Raw genomic sequence first — 15,792 nt, forward strand, 5'->3', positions numbered from 1 at the left:
TGGCCCAGCAATCCCACTACTGGGCATATACCCTGAGAAAACCATAATTCAAAAATTGTCATGTACCAAAATGTTCATTGCAGCTCTATTTACAATAGCCAGGACATGGAAGCAACCTAAGTGTCCATCATCGGATGAATGAATAAAGAAGATATGGCACATATATACAATGGAATATTACTCATCCATAAAAAGAAACGAAATTGAGTTATTTGTAGTGAGGTGGATGGACCTAGAGTCTGTCATACAGAGTGAAGTAAGTCAGAAAGAGAAAGACAAATACCATATGCTAACACATATATATGGAATCTAAGAAAAAAAAATGTTATGAAGAACCTAGGGGTAAGACAGGAATAAAGACACAGACCTACTAGAGAATGGACTTGAGGATATGGGGAGGGGGAAGGGTAAGCTGTGACAAAGTGAGAGAGTGGCATGGACATATATACACTACCAAACATAAAATAGATAGGTAGTGGGAAGTAGCCGCATAGCACAGGGAGATCAAGTAGGTGCTTTGTGACCACCTAGAGGGGTGGGATAGGGAGGGTGGGAGGGAGGGAGACAGAAGAGGGAAGAGATATGGGGACATATGTATAACTGATTCACTTTGTTATAAAGCAGAAACTAACACACCATTGTAAAGCAATTATACTCCAATAAAGATGTAAAAAAAAAATACACATTTCATCATGTAACATATGACCACCACTCCTTCTTTGTGATATTATATTAAAGATCAGAGTTTTCTGCTGTAACTGAGTCATGAATAAAACTCATATTCCCAACAGGGCAAAATGAGAAATTCTGAATTGTTTTAAAGGAAAGTTGCCAGGCTAATTTTTTTTCCCAACACAGGATTTCTAGGCTTGAAAAAATGCCAAACAGCTTTGTGATATTGCTTGTATTTACCCCTGCCCCCCACTCCATCCTCTAATCTCACCTCAGAGAGTCTTATGTTCAAAATACAGATTGTGAGCCCAATGTTGGAACAGACAGAAGGACATGTGCAGACATCAAACAGCCACAATATGTAATTGTTCAGCTAAAGAAACTGACAGACCCTTAAAGACAGTCCTCCTAAACTGATATCAATAATATTCAATGATTCTTTCTCCTTTGAGGTGCTCTGAGCTTTTTACAAGAATCAACTCTGAATATACAAACAGAAATCACAGAAAGAGTAAACAAAAGAAATATCTTTTCTTTGTCCCTTTCTCAGAAGGACAATTCCTTAGGTATCAAAACCAGGAGATGAGAAGGATTACTTTATTTATATATGCATAAATCCTCTCAATGGTATTTTTGAACTATAATGAGCCAGGAAGTGTGCTATGGGAACCCACTGGTGCCAGAGAAAGTACCTCATTTTTCTAGCAGTCTCTGAGGGCAGAGACTACACCCATCAGGAGGACTGACGCCAAGGCAGTATTCAATATATGTTGAATATTAGAGGAAAATAGTTGCAAAGTGATAAGATAATGGTGAAAAAAGAGGCATTTAACAAGTGCTATAGAGGTGGGGGACTGATCACATTTGGCCCAGTGAGTGAGCTGGTGTCAGGAAAGATTTTTTGACAGAATGTTTTAGGCAGGGCTCTGTGAATTACAAGACAGCTTGTGCTATTCTCATTTCTGGAAATGTCCTTTCCAACTTCACTACATACCTACTGAACTCTTACTCATCATTCAAGATACAGATTAAATCTCAGCTCCTCAGTGAAGCTGTTCCCAACCGTCACATCAAAATCTTCTTCTTACTGCAGGTTTCTGGAGTGTTTTATTTATACCCATACTTACATCCACATTCTCATACTATGTCCTTATCACACATTAATGTCCTCTAGTTTATTTTGTTGAAGCACTTATATAGCCCCTACTATGTGCCAGGCAGTATCTTAATGGCTCTGCAATATTGTTTCACTTAATCCTCACAGGAATCCTATGTGCAGTTTTACTATTATTCCCCACTTAACTGAAGCCCAGATTTCTAGAATTCTGTCTTGCACTACAGGGCAAGATAAGGTCCCTGGGAGAAGAAAATGCATTTTCTCCATCCTTATAACCTCAGCTTGTAGAACATGACTTAGCAAACTGTAGACTTTCAATTTGATAAACACAAATACGTACATATTGTTGAATAAAGAATGGCAGAGACGCCTGTTCAGATCAGAGAGATGCTACTCATTTAGGAGATATTTAGTTGAATTTTCATATAACCTCCCCTTAACAACTAAAATGTTTAGTGAATTATATTCTTAGGGGGAAAAGCATAAAAATGATAGATAGTGACTTAACTATTGTTCCAAAGCCCAAGGAAATCTCATCAAGACCTGGTTAACACATTTTTTTCAGAAAGACAAATCTCACATCACGGCAAAAAAAAAAAAAAAGGAGGGCTTCCCTGGTGGCGCAGTGGTTGAGAGTCCGCCTGCCGATGCAGGGGAGACGGGTTCGTGTCCCGGTCCGGGAAGATCCCACGTGCCGCGGAGCAGCTATGCCCGTGAGCCATGGCCGCTGAGCCTGCGCGTCCGGAGCCTGTTGCTCCGCAACGGGAGAGGCCACAACAGTGAGAGGCCCGCGTACTGCAAAAAAAAAAAAAAAAAAAAAAAAAAGGAAAAGGAAGATGTAGTACTTGCACATTTTTTGTAAGAAATCTCAGTTCAAATCTGTGCCAGCCCAGTGTTTAATATGCTCCCCAAGAACAAAGGAGATCTGCAGTTAAAGCTGCTGAAGATGAGACCAACACATGTCCTCACTGCCAACTGCATCCCCTTCACGGAGTTGCATAGAAAGACCCAGAGCAGAGGAGCAGGGGTGACTGTGGGCAAACCCTCCTTACCCACCCAACTCCCAGCATTTGGAGAGGCAAGATCTGCTCAAATGTGAAAAGGAAGGTAATGCACAGATGGTGGCAGAGACCTCAAAGATGTGTGGGACAGTATGAATGGTGTGCACTGTCTGAACAAGAGTAAAATGTCATTAGGTACAAACTGACTAGCCTCTAGGTCTCTGGTCCTCCTGAAACTTCCATGTCACTGGTTATTTTTAAGCATTGAAAAGTAAGTCTGGCTTAGAGAATGGAGGAACTCCAATTTTGGAAAATGCCAAAAGAACACCACCTCTCCTTCGGTGATTACAACTTTATTCATTTGAGGCAAGCCCCCGTTTCAAAATGTCAACACCCCAAAAGGAGGTAAACCTTAAGCCCTTATAAGCTGACTCGTGGTTTATCCAATAATTCCCTGTCAGAGACTAGTTCACCCACAGGTAAAGACAAGAAAAGGATCCAGACTGGTGCCAGGGGAAAGGAGAGCAGTTCTAGGAGAGGAAGAAACACAACCACTGTGAGAGTGAGGAAGGCCCGAAAGGCCCACATTATGTTCTTCCCAGTTTTCCCAGGCTGGCTGTGTCACCAGGACAGGGCAGATCTGCAGGTGTATCCAGGGCATTAGAAATAATAAGCAGTTTCTACTCAGGAAGCATTTTTAGCAGGAGAGAGAAATACTGCTTTACCAGTCCGTGTCTAGTTCAAAAAAAAAATTTTTTTTTTATTTGAGTCAGTGGTGTCAAAGGCTACCAGGCCAGCACCCATGACACCTGGAGAAATAAACAGCCAGGAGAAGGTGCAATCCTCTGGTGTGAGGCTGACCATCTGTGCATGGCTAGCCAGAACTCAGGCCTGAAATTACTCAGAACTGGTTGGCGACTCAGTGTTCTATTCTGACCCCACAGAAAAGACAAGCCATATTGCTGCTCCCTGCACACCGTGACTGGAAATGTTTCACAAATAGCATGAGTAAGTCATTGAGATGCTCTATCTCCTATTCACACAGGATCTGGAGACAATAAATGTAAAAGGTCTGTATTTCTCCCACATCCTAATCATCCAACTAGAGGATAAAAGGTACCCAGTAACCAGAACTTTCAAAATGACCAAGCATGGGTTTGGGCTCCAGTGCACAAGAAAAGCAAGAGGCTTTCAGTTTAGCTGAAAATGAAGAGAAGCTGAGGGATCCAGGACACAGGTGGTGCAGGGAAAAGGAAAAAAAACAAAGTTCTAAGTTCTTCCCTTTGCACTCAGTCCAACAGCCTGGGCTGCCCTGAACTGTTGCACAGGTTGCGTCTGCACAAGGACATCCAGTCCAAGTAAGCTTGAGTGAGCACTCAACTCCTTGCTGCAAACCAAGCAATCGCAAAAACACCTTATATCTAATGCCAAGTCCAGTTTAATTGGGCGTGAGCAATAGCAAAATAGAGAGCTGAGGGTTCTCCCGCCTACAGACCCTGCACTCAACTTGGAGTCTCTGCTTTGATCTCACAACAGAGGGGTCATTATCTCAAGGAGACCAACAAAGAGAGGCCCAGAGTTCTGGTCAATGTCCCAGAGGCATGGATGAGTTGAAGTAGCTCCAGAGACCCTAGATGCAGAAGGATGAGAAAGTACCCATGCTGCATTCCCAAGAAGCAAGGAAAGAGAAAGCGGGAAGCAGGTGTTGTGCATACTTCTGAACAGCTGTTCGGCTGAGAGGCGGACGGGGGTGAGAACTTGGTTGGAAAGAGCTAAGTGATGGTGCCACCTCGGAGAAGGTCGTGTTCTTTTATCACCTGTTGGGAAATGAGAAGTGGAAGGGAGGTTGGAAGAACCTACGTGTTGAGCAATGGGAGTGTATTAAAGGATTAGACGATTTCTGCCCAATTCTTAGGTTTCCGCAGGGCTGGATGCAACCTTCCTATTTGCTTGTGATCTCCAGGTCCACATCTGAGCTCTTTGTCTTGCATCCTCTTTAAAAACCAGAATTATTCTGCTTGGGGGTTTCTTTGTGCACTCATAGATTCATCTTCTCATGAGCCTGGGGCTACCCTCACCTGGTAGGAGGTGGCCCTATGTGGTTTCTCCTCATTGCTGAGTTCAGCCCCTAAGCTCCCAGCTGGCATGCGAGAGATGCAGAGGAGTCAAGCCCGTAGAAGCTCCCCTCACCTGGGATGAGTCTCATTCTTTGGTCCTGTGAGCTGGCTCCACTGGGAGGAAGGAGCCTTTACGGCCTGACACAGTTAAGGTTCTGGAAGTGAAGAACATCCTTTGCCAGCCTCAGGCGTCAGCCAGCTTGCCTGTGAATTTTGCATTTTAAGCACCTCGGATCTCAGCTTAATGAAGAGCATCCCTGCTCCCAGAGCGAGCTGGTGACAGAAAAGCAGGCGACCAAAAAAGAAAAAGCACAGCCTGGCTCAGCAAGCTGAGTTCCATTCCTTCAAGCAAGCATTTAGGAGAAGCTGCTTCTGCCCAGCAGGGCACAAGTGCTACTGGGGGGAGTGGGACAGGGCAAGAGAACCAGGCAGGGGCCCCAAGGCCACAGCTTGGTCAGAGACCGGAGACACAGGCAAGAAGCTAGAGGGCAGCTTTATGACAACCTAGCACCAGGTGTGCAACAGGCAGCCTCTTCACAAATGCACAGGATCGCAGGTAAAGGGGACCCAGCAGGGCAGCTGGTCCTAAAAGTAAGTGTGGGGTTACTGAGACAATGAAATGTGATGGTGTCTGGAAAGTGCTGAGCGAAGACCTGACATGTTCAGTAATTAGTAGCTACCACAGGTATTACGATGTAGCCCTCGGCCTCACCCCACTCAGTTCCAGGGCTGCCAACAAATACTTCCAGGAAGGACTGTGCTGGCAAGTCCTAGCGAGGCCAGCAAGAACTTGCCTTCTTCCCTGCCGGGGTAAGGTGGACTCAGCCCCTTCCCTCCTGGAAAAGCTAAGCCCAAACTGGTAGAAATGGCTAAGCTGAGCCTCAGTCAATCTGTGCCTTCCTCTCTGACAGCTGACTCTTCAGAGCTCTTAGAATGCAAAGAGCCCACCTGAACACTACCTGGTTAAGAGCCACAATGCATCTTTCTCTCTCCTGCAGCCTCTCTCCGACCCGTGCAAGCGGATATGCCTTCAGAATACACTTTTCTCAGTTAACGACAGGACATTTTTGCTTAACAGGAACGAAGCCGCTCACCTGGAGCTACGAGATAGGAGGAGAGAGGGAGAAGGGGAAAGGAGCTAGCGCTTCACTGGAGAGGCTGGACAGCAAGGCTGGTGATGCAGGTGCACGTTAGAGTCAGCCCGCCTGGACCTGAGCCCCAGCCTTGCCTCTCTCTAACCACGTGGCTTCCAGCAATTGTTAACCTCGTTTGCCCAATGAGAATGACAACATTATATACCATAGGGTTTTGTATCAAAAGAGCTAATATATGAAAAGTATTTAAAAGCGGTAGCATAGTTTCTCTCCATGTATATTAATCTCTACCATCATTAGAAATTATTAGTCCATAACAACACTGAAGTAGATGCCATGATTATCCTCCCTTTGCAGATGAGGCCACCGAGGCACTGAGCCCAAGTCACACAGTTAGTAAATGGCGGGCCTGGGAATTGAACCCAGAGTCTGCGATGCCCACTGAGCAATAGGGTCCCCCACGCGCTACCCTTTACAACTGGGGTGAAGGGGTTCTTGTTCAACATCCCATTAAATAAATGATTACTCTTGAGGTACCAAGATTTTATACAGACTTATTTCCTAGTCACAAACTACCCATGTAAACCAAGCCGTTTTCACCAGCGCTCACCATCTTGGCCCACAGGCCTGCTATCTCCTCTCTGAGTCTGCATATTAAAGTGCAATTCTTAGTCCCCCAGCCCAAATATAATTTCAGACTTTCTGGAGTGGCGCTTAGGAGTCTTCATTTTTGACCAACACCCCCATGTATACACATCGCCCCCATCATCACCCTCCTTGCTGTAGTGCTCCTGCACTATAAACCTGGAGCTATGGCTGCAGGTTTTATCCACCCAGTTTTGTTTTGTTTTTCACACATCCTTAATAGGCACCTGAAATGTTCCCAGTAGATTTCAGAACATCAAATTCAAAACCTAAAAAAACAAGGAAAAAAATAAAAAACACAGAGCACTACTTGTCTTTTACAAATAGCGCATGTAACTCACATAAAAGCACAGAATCTGTGGAAGGTGTAGGTTGAAGGAAGTCCCGTCGCTACCATTTATTCAGACTGTTTCCATTAGGAAAGAAAACATTAACTTCATAATTATCCCCACAACTCCAGATCTGCGGTGGTTCTTTTAATCACTTGTTTAGGATGGAAAAAGTAACATTTTTCAGGAAAGCAAAAGAACTTATCCTTGTCCTAAGAGATGCTGTCGTAGTGACCTGTGATCTGGAGGTCAGCTGTTCAAAGTACTGTGAACACACCTGCCAGATGCAAGTTCCTCCTTCCTCCTTCATTGGAATATCACCCCAGAGAGCTTGTTTTTATTCCTAGGACACACTATTCCAAACAAAATGTGTTGTCTAAATTGCTTGAAGAGCGTAGAGACTAGGTGACCCATGAACTACCCAGTCTCATGACCTCCCACAAAAGCTCACAATCCAGCCATGCAACTGGACTCTGTGATATTCAATGACCATGTGTCAAGGGAACAGTCTTGTTTTAATAACACAGCCAAAAGTAATAATAACAAGCATTCACGGAGCACTTAATTCCTGTGCGCACTGCTTTTCGTAATTAACTGATACAGTGAAAAGAACCAGGATGAAGGGGAAAGCTGCTCACCTTTGAAAAATGACAATGAGTTCACAGCAAATTTGTCCTGGTGAAATGTATAGCATGCAATTTACCAGTTGTCATGGCCCTTCCCCTCGGTGTCTCATAAGCTGCTCCTGGCCCCCAACCACCGTGACTGTGACACCTCTCCAGCTGCTGTGCCAGATGCTCTTTGCTGGTCAACTGGAAGATACATGAACAGATAATACCTTCGGTCTGCTGGAAGCTCTCTGTGGGATATTCTTCCAACACAGCACTTATGGGATTTTAGTCAAGGGTTGGGGGGCAGGGAGAGGGTGGCGGAATTACTTCAAGTTGCAAATGAAGAGAAGCAGTATGTGCAGCTGGCCATCTCCAATTAAACACCAGCTCCTTGGTTAGCAGCGATCTGAACCGACAGCATTTGGGTTGTTTTTCCCCTGAGCTAGTAGGATATTCATTAGTTCAAATAAAAAGTCTATAAGGAAGCTGCTAATAAAGAGTGATTTTTGTTTCTCTACCAACACGATTGTGGAGCATTTTTGGTTTATTATCTTATTTAATTGTCTAAGGAAACTAATTGTTTTGGCTCATTTGTTGAAATTTATAAAACTTGGATCCTTTTCTTTGCTTGCAGAGCAGACCAGAACATTTTGGCATTGAAGAATGTATATTTGATCTATGAAGTATGTAGTCTTTTAAATATGTATTTTCTTCAGAGACTCATTAGTTTAAAGTGGAATGTCCTTTGGATGGGAATCAATAAAATATTTATTCTGGAAGAAGAGATGTCTTTGTATATAGGGACAGAGGGAAAGGAGGCATCCAACTCATTGGATAAGGAATCTACTTTGTCCCAGAAATAGATTCTTCATAAACAACACTGTGGTGGTGGTAATAATAATAATAATGGAGGGGGAGGGGAGGAGGAGGAAAGAGAAATAAAGAAACAAGCGAAGTGGACTTTCCAGTCCCTCAGACCTGGGTTCAAATTAAATTCTGCTACTACAGCTCTGAATTTCATTTTCCTTATCTGTAAAATAGTTACTACTTCACCAGGTTGTCGAAAGAATTAAACGTGCTAATGTATATAAGGCTTCTGACCCATCACAGATATCTTACAAAATTAGTTCTTGCTAAAACTATGGTTGCCAGGTAAAAGACAAGACACCAAGTCTGTTAGTTTCCTGTTGCTGCTGTAACAAATTACCACAAACTTAATGACTTGAAACAACACAAATACATTCTCTTATAATTCTGGAGGTTACAAGTCTAAAATGGAACTGCAGCGTTGTGTTTCTTCCGGAAACTCTAGGGGAGGCTCTGTTTCCTTGCCTTTTCTAGCTGCTAGAGGCCACCTAAATTCCTTGGTTCACAGCCTCTTCCTCCATTTTTAAAACCAACCACATAGTATCTTTGCTACTCTTTGACCCCTGATTCCTTAAATTATCTCCCTTGTTAGGACCCTTGTGATTATCTAGTCCACTCAGATAATTCAAGAAAATCTCATTTCAAGACTCTTAACTTATTCGTATCTGCAAAGTCCTTTCTGCCATATAACGTGACATATTCATGTACCCTGGGGCTTCAGGCTTGGCAAACTTTGGAGGCCACTGGTCAGCCTACGGCAATCCACCCTCTGGCCTCCAAAGAGTCACATCCATCTCTGATGCAAAATACATCCCCCTAATCCTAACATCTTGAAATTCTCAGTCCATTATAGCATCAATGCAATTTCAAAATCTCATTTAAATATCAACAACTCAAAAGTCTTAAATCTCATTCTTTAAATCATGTTTGGGTCATAACTCTCAGTATGATTCATTGGAGGCAAAATTTCCTCTATATTTGGATCTGTGAAAATAAAAAACAAGTTATATGATCCTAAAATACAATGGTGGGGCAGATATAAGATACGAGTTATAGTCATTTCCATTCAAAAATAGAGGTGCGGGGGCTTCCCTGGTGGCGCAGTAGTTGGGAGTCTGCCTGCCGATGCAGGGGACACGGGTTCGTGCCCCAGTCCGGGAAGATCCCACGTGGTGCGGAGCGGCTGGGCCCGTGAGCCATGGCCGCTGAGCCTGCGCGTCCGGAGCCTGTGCTCCGCAGCGGGAGAGGCCACGGCAGTGAGAGGCCCGCGTACCGAAAAAAAAAAAAAAAAATAGAGGTGCGGGATGGAACAAAGAAAAGAATCACTGTTTCCAAGCAAAATTGAGATCCAACTGGGAAAAACTCATTAGGTTTCAAGGCCAGGGACTAATCCTCTGTGATTCACAGCTCTGCCCTCTGGGCCCTCAGTTCCATCCTCTGCGCCTGAGGCTCTGCCCTCAGCTTCACTGTCTGGGTCATGCTTGCTTTTCCATGAAGTATAGTATGTATTTGCAGCTGGGTAATTTTTAAGCCTATTTCCTGCATGTAGAAATTTTGGAGTCTGACTGCTTTCTTTCATTTCCTCTTGTAATCCAAGCTGGCAGTATTTCTGATGATATAACATCCTCAAGAACATTATGAGTCTCCCATAAATGCCTAAGGGATTCATTCCATTAGACAAAAGCCTCCTCCAGAGAGCCTTCCAAATAATCTCATCTCTATTTTTGACTTCTGAGATGGCTGAAGGATCCATGGGTCACTTGCATAATCTTTTCAAAGGGACCTCTACTGATTGAATACTTGGACCTATTGATCCTTCCAAAGAATGAGCAAAAGGTTGGTGAGCCACACCCTTGTTTTTTGTCCAGAGCATGCTTTCCTGTTATTAAATCTCCTATTGTAGTATCTTTGCAATCTGAATAAGCCGAGAATTTCCCAAATCATCAAGTCTTGGCTCCTTTTTGCTGAGAGTTCTTCCCTCAGTCTAGCTCTTTCCTCTCCCATTTTGCTGTAAGCAGCAAGAAGAAGCCAGGCTACACCTTCCACACTTTGCTTAGAGATCTCAGCTAAATATTCAAGTTCATCACTTACAAGTTCTGCCTTTCATATAGTAGGACACAACTGAGCTGAATTTTCTTTCACTATATGTATAAAAAGGATCCCCTTTACTTCAGTTTCTAGTAACACCCAGCTGAATTCAAAATTCAGATTAACAATAAATAATGTTTGGTACAATTATGTCCCCAATACTAAATGGGACACATTTAAATAATAATTTTTAAATTTATCTGAAATTCAGATGTAACTGGGCATCCTGAATTTTTATTTGCTAAGTTTGATTTCAACTAGGTGTCACGGAGGGTTCTGAGAGAACAGGATGCAGAATGGGGAAATGCTGAAAATGTAGAGGAAAATAGAAGAAATGCACAGCTTAAAGCTGTATCTGGAAGGGCTGGCCTTATTAAGGAGCTATGGCAGGGGGCCTTGAACAGACAGGGAGGCAACCTGAAGGGTTCAGAGAAGGCGAGATATGGAGGGAGGGTGGGGATTAATCCAAGAGAACTGGAGGCATTGAGGATGAGCATGTCTCACCTCATTATTTTGCTAAGGCTCACACCTGCCAACAGAACCTCATCCTATCAACACCTATCTCCAAAGGAGGAAAGGTATTTTTCATCATCTCTAGGCCTCTTGTGGCTAGATACACACACACACACACACACGCGCGCACACACACACACACACACACACACACACACACACACAGAATGCAAGTACGTCTACGTGCACAGTGGCACCATGATGATTTGGTCAAACTTATTAACAAAAACTTCTTCTTCAGTGGGAAGCCAACACTCTATACTCCAAGTTTATGGACCACCGTAAATAATTTTTCAATTAACTCGCTACCATGAATGTAAGTATGGGTCAGGCTGTCACACACACAAAATAGGTATCGCTAATACCACTTTACATGGGACTTTTCTGAAGCAAAAGGGGTTTCAAGTTTATCAATGGCATCTATTACACTTCATTGTTTGCTTCACTGCCCTCCAGGCCCCACCACCAAAAGCAGGAAAACGCTTCAATCTGTAACACTGAAACATCCCAACTCTTTGAGAAGAGGTTAACAGTATGAGCACTTAGCTTCAAGGACCTGTATCGCTATTTCAGCTGTGAACCACATTTGCCCAACGGTCTTCAAGGTAGAAATTGAACAGGAGTGGGGATGGGGAAACATGGCTGGTGCCTCTCCTGCCTTCTTCCAAATGCGGCTTTCAAAGGAAGCTTCCTCTTAACAATAACAGCAGCACTAGTGTAGTTCTGTGTCAGGCATTCTTCTAAGAACTTTACATCTGTCAACTCACTTAATTCTCAACTCAACCCTATAAGGAAAATACTAGTGTCACCATTATTTTCTTAATGGTAACATTGAGGCACAGATATTTAATAACTTGCCCAAGGGTCACAAAGTTATAAACAGCAAGCTGGCTCCAGCACCTGTGCTCCTCAGCGCTCTGCACCCTGCCTCTCCCACTATTTGAAATGAATCCCTAAAACATGAGGCACATCTATAAGCAAACACTAATGACAAGACTCATCCAGCAGATCTAAGTGGAAAGAATGCTAGTATATGTAAGAACACCTTGGTTCAAGCACACTCTCCGACTTAATACCATGAAAAGAGTTCTCAGTTGGTTAAGAACTTGAGCTCTGGAGTGAGACCCACCTGTGTTTCAGTTCTGGTTCTCCACCTGACCGTGTGACTTTGGCCAACACTTAATCACTCTAAGCCTCAATTTTCTCATCAATAAAATGGGAACAATGCTAGAAAATATTTGTAGAATTGATGGTAAAATTGTAAATTATTATCATTGACAGTATTATTTTTCTAACACCCATACAGTGCATTTGTATGAGAGAAGAACACATTATTATATTAAATAGTGTTGGGAATAGAAATGAAGAACATGTGACAGACCCAGTTTCCACTGCTTCAGATTCAGTGAAAGCATTTCAAGAATCCAAAGGCATATATGAAGGCACTGAAGGAAGACGTATAGCTCCTTAGAGGAAAGATCATAAAGGAGCTGCAGTGATTTAATCTTCAGAAGGTAAAAAGATGAACAGTGCTAGTCAAAGGCATGAAGGATCCTTATTACACGGCTGCCTCTCATCTCCATTAAACCCAGAAAGTTTAATTTGGATATACATTCTTGCTGGAAAGACTTCAGGTCACTGATAAAGTGTAGGAGTGGGTCACCCTGGGAGACTAATTCCTTTCCTGGTGGAAATCTTCTAAAAAAGGAACTTCACATCTACCTAGAATAATAAGAGTACAATCTGGCCTAGAGATGAGGACATAAATGAGCAGGAGAATTTCATCTATCGAAAGAACATTTACATTGCAGTGCTAAATAGCTATCATTAGGGAAAAATATTTTTTTATATATAGTTTATTTTTCTGGCAATATAGTTGTAAGCTTATTTCCTTTTCTTGTTTTAGTTGATAGAAGCACTTTTCAAAAAAATTGTTAATCGAAGTATCCATCCCTCATCTCTTCTTGAGACTCACTCTCACTATACAGCTATCTCACACCTACCCGTTTTATTTAGTTGCATTTGTTTAACCTTCTTTATTCTGCTCTTAAGTTTGGAGGTGAGATTCTTTTTAAAATATATTTTCCTTTTTATGATTGGAAAAATATACACCTTCAATATAAACTTCTTTTTAAATAAAGACTAAAGTCAAAAGAATAAAACACCCATAAATGCAATAAAAGTATTCTGGCTCTTCAATGAATGTACAAATAATTTTTTTCTTGAATGGTGAAAATGCTTAATGTTGGAGAAAATATGGTAAACTAGACAAGTTTATCCACTGCTGGTCAAAGTGCTGGTAGAGTGGAATCTACCATTTTGGAAGGCACTTTGCCAGAATCACTCAACAGTATTAAAATTTTCATGCCCTTTGATTCATCAGCTATGACTCAAAGAACTGTCTCTAATAATTCTAATTCTGGGGCTATCTTGAAAAACTATCTTAAAGAAAGAATAAGCTTTAGACATAAAGATGTTCATCAAAACATTATTAAGGACACTGAATGTGCAATCAAACTGTACAATTATAATACTCTACATTAATTAAAAAGTATGGGCTCTGGTAATAATACTTTTAAAATTGACCTCCTGCTTAAAATCATCCTTTGGCTTTCTCAGTACCACTAAAGGCCAGGACTCATTCCAGTAAGAGAGTGATGAACCAGCAGCAGGGACTTTGTGTTAAAGAAATTACTTTGTTGTTCTCTTCTTTCAGAAGAAAGAGACAAATGACAGGAAAACAAGATCAAGTGAGAAAATTTGTTTTCAAAGGAACCTCTTCCACAGAACATCGTAGAGTCACTGGTTTCATCCCAACTGCCTACTCTGCCTCTTCATCTTTGTCTTAGTACCAAATAGCCTTTGTGGTCAGAGTGCAAGTCTGCAAGATTCACCCTCATTGAAGGAGCATGCCATTCTACACAGTGGGTGGGCACTGCAAGAGGGAAAGCAGGCAAGTAAGTTTTACAAAGATTTCCAATATCCATTAACAACTTTTAAAAAGGTGTTTCTGGTCAAATCAGAGTTACAAAAACACTCTTTTCTGAGCTGTTCATATTTCTTCTAACTTGGATAAGGGGAATGTATACATGGGAATGTTAACTTCTTAGCAATATTTAGGGAAGAGAAACAACTGAGATCAGAAGTCCACATTTCAGATTATTGAACTCTAAATTCATATCAGCACCACACCCCTCCTGTCAGTTTACATGTACAGAATACATATCAAAGGGGCAGGAGGGGTCTAATCCTCTGGCTGGTTATCATATGACTGGCATTTCAAAAAAGGGTTATATCATATGCAAGCAGCAGACTGTAAGGGACAATGGTCTCTCTCAGTCCATCCTCTCTGAGCATCAGAGCACATATCAGTTGATCCATTAAATTAAAGTTAACAAACCTGGAATGGGTACCCATACTCTAGGCTCTATAACAACAAAAAATTCCCTGAAAATGATGGAATCTATCCTGTAAAACGTACCTCATGCATTTTTGTAAGCCATGAATTTGATTATTCTTACACCTACACTCATACATAAGAGTGGCTGTGAAATTAGCCTGGGCTCTTCCTTACCAGGAAACTGGTAATAAAACCCTGCACCAGCTATGACTCAGAGAACTGCCTCTACCCAGATCCCATCTGAATCCTCCTTTGTTCCTCAACCTGGTTTTGATTTCATCATTTGTGTCCCTTTCACTTCTGCCCCTCCATTCTGATCCCAGTTGGAAAAGACTACTCCTTAGCTCAAGATTGCTTACACCAGTGTACATGAATTCTTCTTCCCTCTGTCTGCAATTGCTCAAGTTCAGAGCTTCCATTGACACACATCTAGTAGCTCTAGTCCTTCCTCATTCAAGGTCCCTTCTATCCTGGTATATGTTCTGCAGAAGACCTGCTGCTGCCCATCATCAAAGATTTCTCACCACCACCACCTCCACCATGATGGCAGGAATTTGCCATGTAACCACTTTAAGCCCATTCTTCCTTGACTTAGAGCTGTCCTTAATTTTAGTGAAGCATTGGATTTGTTCTGAGTAAAATTTCATGCAGCCTGAGTCCCAGGAGAATACAAATAAGACTACTTCCAAAGTAGGCCCATAAATACATTGTATCCAAAAAGAATTTTCTCTACCATAAGCAGTATAAGTGGGGGAAAAAGAGTTGGAAAACTCCAAAGTTATAACACTTCAGGAGGATAGAGTTTTTCCTGTGTTTAACAAAGGATGGATGGCCCCTCGCAAATTATTTGGCATTTGCCATGAGGCAGAAAGCAATGAACTAATTTGAGAACCCCAGTTTATAAGGTTGTTTTACTAATCAGCGCCACTGATATCTGGATTAATAGATCACCTTTAATAATTACCATCAAGCCACATGAAAACATGCTGAACACTTACAAACATTTTTAGAGAATAAAATAGTAATTATATTAATAATAAACACCATTTATTTAAATCCTGTCTTTTGACATAAATTACTTTTACAACAACCATGCAAAATGGATGTCATTTCTTTATTCACTTATTCAACAAATATTTACTGGACTCCTACTGTGTTCCAGGCACTGAGCTAAGACCCAGGTTACAAAGGTAACTATCACACAGACCTTGATGAGGAGAACAGAGTGAACTAAAAGAGATGCTCATGTGAGTTGCAGTCACAGCCAGAGGGAAGTGCAAACTATCTGGGGAGTTCAGACAGGGTTTCCTTAAGGAGGCTGCAGCTGAGCTGCCCAAG

The sequence above is a fragment of the Leucopleurus acutus genome (assembly GCF_964270905.1).
Source record: "Leucopleurus acutus genome assembly, chromosome: 1".
Taxonomy (NCBI): Eukaryota; Metazoa; Chordata; class Mammalia; order Artiodactyla; family Delphinidae; genus Leucopleurus; species Leucopleurus acutus.